Here is a 5054-nt window from a genome sequence, read left to right as displayed (position 1 = left end):
GAAACTGTAGTTTACTTTTTTTTTATTTGAAAATTTGAAGATAGGTAAGTGCCCATGCAGTTGTAAGAAATAATGCAGAAAGATCCCCTGTACACATTGCCTATTTTCATTCACTAGTAATATTTTTCGAAACTGTAGTATAATTTTACAGCAAGGATACTGACAGTCTTACCTAGACTTCTGCGCGTCCACTTGAACTCATTTGTGCGCGCGTGCGCTAAGTTCGGTACAATTTGATCACGTGGGTGGGTGTACGCATCACCTAGGCAGATAGTAAAAAGTTCCAACCTCCCTATAGTCCTTCATGTCGCCCTTTTATAACCATAACCTCTGTTCCCTCCATGCCTGCCTGTACTGCACGCCTGGCAGCCATTCACCTGTCCTCCATTTCTAAAATTTTTGTCATTTTATAAGTGTTCTATAAATTGAATCGTGTGGGATGCCTGGGTGTTCCAGTGGGTTGAATGTCCGACTCTTGAGTTCCGCTCAGGTCATAATCTCAGGGTCGTGGGATCAAGCCCCACATCAGGCTCTGTGTTCAGTGGGGAATCTGTTTGAAATTCTCTCTCCTTCCTTTGCCCCTCGCCCTGCTCACACGCTTGCTCTCTAAATAAGTAAATAAGTAAAATCTTAAAAAAATTGAATCATATAGTTTGTGACATTTATGATTGGTTCTAGTTCAGCATAATTCCCCATAGATTCATCCAAGTTGTTGCATGTATTCATTTTATTACTGTTCCTTTTTATTACTGAGTATGCTATGGTATGTACTATAGTTTGATGGACCATCCAACCCTTATATAGTTATTACCAATATAGCTGTTACCAACAAAGCCACTGTAAATATTTATGTACGAGTTTGTATGAGCATATGTTTTGAATTCTCTAGAATATGCAAGGTACATAAAGAAGATAAATGCCCAGGAGTACAGTTGCTGGGTCACATGATAGTTACATGTTGGGTTTTTGGTTTTTTTTGTTGTTGTTGTTGTTGTTTTTTAATACAAAGCTGTTTTTCCAAAGTAGCTGTGCCAATTTAAAATCCCACCAGCAATGTATGAGAGGTCCAGTTCCTCAGCATCTTTGCCAGCATTCGGTGTTGTCACTTTTTTTTTTAAGACCCCCTCATATATGTCTAAGCAGTACCTCATTGTGCTTTTATTTTATTTCCCTAATGGCTAATGGTGTTGAACATCTTTTCCTGTGCTTATTTCCCATCCGTAGACCCTTTTTGGTGAAATATCTGTCTTTTGCCCATTTTCTAATTTTATTGTGTTTACTGTTGATATGAGACTATATGTTTTAGGTACATGTATTTTGCTGGGTATATGGGTTGCAAACATTTTCTCTCAGTCTATCACTTGTCTTTCAATCCTCTTTCAAATGTAATTTCACATATCCAAAGCTGTTTGTTAGTTTTAATGGGGCCCAGCGTACCAATTATTCCCTCTATGTCTTGTGTTTTTGGTATCAAGTTTAAGAACTCTTGTCCTCCTAGTTAGAGGATATCTTCTCCTTTACTCCCGTAGTTCTTGGTCACAGCACTTCAAAGATTGGATAGACTACACAAAGAGTGGTAGGCCGCAAAGAGAAGTTTATTGAGTGATAGTAAAGTTTATCGAGTGATAATACAAAGCTCCTGAGGAGGGAGGAGACAGGAGAGGGTTGCCACAGGAGTTTCTAAGTCTAGGGGGTTTTATGGGCTTGTTGGCAGGCTGTTTTAATCTGATTAACCCTCCGGGTGCCTGTCACCAGATCAGGTTTTTGTCATCTATCTATCACATGGGAAAGGGTTGAGGGCTCCTTCCAGGGTGGTGTAAAATCCTTTTAAGGGTGGTTTCCTCTTAGGGTGGGGTGGCCCCTTGTCCCTGCCTGCCTTTCTTCTAACCTTCATCATCATCATAGACTCCAAAGATTTTTTTCCTAAAAGTTTTTACAGATTTGTTTTACATTTCAGTCTGTAATCCATTTTGACTTAATTTTTGTAAAATTGTGAGGTTTAGGTCAAGATTTATTTATTTTTCTTGTGGATGTCCTGTTGTTTCAGTGATATTTGGTGAAAAGGCTATCCTACCCCCCCCCGCCCCCCCACCCCCCATTGAGTTCCGCTTTGGTCAAAAGTCGGTTAAGGCTATCTCTGTGGATCTGCTCTGTGCTGGTGATCAGCTGGTCTGTCCCCCCAGCAATACCACATTGTCATGATTACTAGAGCTGTGTAGTAGACCTTGCTGTCAGGTAGAGTAATTTTTTCTCCCTGAACTTCATCATTTTTTTATTTATTTTTATTTTTTTTAAAGATTTTTTATTTATTCGACAGAGATAGAGACAGCCAGTGAGAGAGGGAACACAAGCAGGGGGAGTGGGAGAGGAAGAAGCAGGCTCATAGCAGAAGAGCCTGATGTGGGGCTTGATCCCAGAACGCCGGGATCATGCCCTGAGCCGAAGGCAGACGCTTAACCGCTGTGCCAACCAGGCGCCCCTCATCATTTTTTTTAGATACTCAAGAGCCTGAGTCTTCTCAATTAAATTTTAAAAATAAGCTTGCCTGTGTCTGTGAAAAGAGAACTTGCTTAGTTTGATAGGGATTGCCTTAAACCCTCAGATGAATATGGGGAGAATTGACACCTTTAGGACATTGACTATTCCAATCCATGAATGCAGTAATTTTAAAAATTACAACTTCTTCAATTTCTTCATTTTATAGTTTTTTGGTATATAGGTACTGGACAAAACAGATAATACCTCAGTGTTTTATTTCCTTGGGAGTGATTGTAGGTGATGGTGTGTGTTCAATTTCAATTACTGTATGGTACATGTTAGTATATAGAAACGTGATTGAATTTTGTGTGTAGGTCTTAAAACCTATGACTTTGCACTTAATACTTCTAGTATTTGGGGGTGGGAGTGTCTAGGGGAGATTCCTTGAGGTTTTCTTCATTTTATCTCTTACTTTCCAATCTGTCTGCTCTTTATTTCTTTTACTTGTCTTGTAGTGGCTAGAACTTCTAGTACTGCTCATTAAGATTGGTAAGAGTGGACATTGTCAAAATTGGAAACTTCTGTGCTTCAAAAGCCATACTTTCAATAGAAAGTGAGAAGACCACCAAGAGAATGGAGGAAAAAAAATTTTTTGTAACCCCTATCTGAAAAAGAACTTGTATCTAGAATGTATAAAGAACTATAACAGGGGCGTCTGGGTGGCTTCATCAGTTAAGCATCTGCCTTTGGGTCATGATCTCCAGGTCTTGGGATGAAGCCCTGAGTCAGGTTCCCTGCTCAGTGGGGAGTCTGCTTCTCCCTCTCCTTCTGCCTCTCCCCAGTGCTCATGTGTTTGCTCTCTCTCTCTCTCTCTCTCTCTCTCTCTCCCTCAGATGAATAAATAAAATCTTTGGGGGGGGGGAGAAAAGAACATATCAACTCAATAATAAAAAGACATTTAAAATTGTCCAATTATTTGAATAGAAGATACAAAGATAGCCAATAAGCACATGAAAAGATGCTTATCATTGGGGAAATGCAAATGAATACCAGAGTAAGATAACTGCTTCATAAGCACTAGAATGGCAATAATTATAAAAACAACAACAGAAATGCCAAGTTCTGGCAAGGATGTGGAGAAATTGGAATCCTCACACACTGCCTGTGAGAATATAAAATGGTACAACTGCTTTGGAAAGCAGTCTGGCATTTTCTCAAATGTTTAAACATAGTTACCATATGATCCGACAACTCGACTCTTAGGTATATGTATATCCCAGAGAATGAAAACATAAAATGTGTCTTTATAAAAACTACGCAAATGCTTATAGCAGCATTATTTTTAATAGCTTAAAAGTAGACACAACCTGAATATTAACTGAAATAAAATGCAATATATCAATACAATGGAATATAATTTGGCAGTTAATAGAAACGAAGTAGTGATATATGCTACAACATGGGTGAACCTTGGAAATGTTACACTAAATAATCCAGTCACAAAGGATGATACATTTGCATAATTCCAATTATATGAAATTTCCAGAACATGAAAATTTATAGACACGGATTAGTGGTTGCCTAGGGCTGGGGAAGAGGAGGATTTGGGGGGAAGACAGCCAGGTGGTCTGGAGATTTTTGGAGTAATGAAAATATTTTAAAATTGTAATAGATGCACAACTCTGAATATACTAATACCTATTGGATTATATGCTTTAAAAAGATAAAGTTGATATGTGAACTATATCTTCATAAAGTTGCTAAATGCATAGGAACTTTAAAAAATTAATGCATTAGTCCTTAACCATGCCATTTTACAACTTTTCATGCTTTTTTTTCTTGCCTTCCTATAGTTTGATTGAACTTTTTTTTCTTAATTTTTGTCTTGACTCGTTTATAGTGTGTTGGAGAGCATCTTTTCGTGTAGTTTTCGTAGTAGTCACTCTCGTTAATATCCAGAAAAAAGCAGACTTAACACAGTGTATTGCTACCAGCATTTTCACACTTGGAGTGAGATGTGGGAACTTCACTTTTAAGTAGCATTATCTTGCATATCAGATGTTATTCTAGCTTTTGTTGATGAAACTTCGGAAAGGGATCATTCACTGTATCCCAACTTTGTGTTCTTGTTCCCTCTTCCTGATACTTCCTGCTACTCTAAGATTTCTTCTTATTCCTTTCCTTTCTCTTTGAAACTTCCTTTAGTCATTCTTTAAGGGCATCTTTGCTAACAACAAAGTATTTCAGGTTTTCTTCTTTTTATAATGTTCTTATTTCCCTTTCTTTCTCAAAGGATTGTTGTGCCTGATAGAGATTTCGTGGTTAATAGTTGTTTTCTTTTAGCATCTGAAAAAATGTTGGCCTTTATGATTTCAGGTGAAAATTCTGTGGTTATTCTGCTCGGTATTTCCTTCTAGGCAATGTAATGCTTCTCTCTGGTTGCTTTTAAGATTTTATCTGGAGTTTATACAAGTTTAATGATGATGTGTCTTATTCTGAATTTTTCTGATTTTACCCCGTTGAGAGTGCACTACTTTGTAGATACATTGTTTTGTGTCTTCCCGCAAATTTGAAAA

Source organism: Ursus maritimus, unplaced genomic scaffold (genome assembly GCF_017311325.1).
Source record: "Ursus maritimus isolate PB19 unplaced genomic scaffold, ASM1731132v1 scaffold_15, whole genome shotgun sequence".
NCBI lineage: Eukaryota > Metazoa > Chordata > Mammalia > Carnivora > Ursidae > Ursus > Ursus maritimus.
This window is presented reverse-complemented; position numbering follows the sequence as displayed.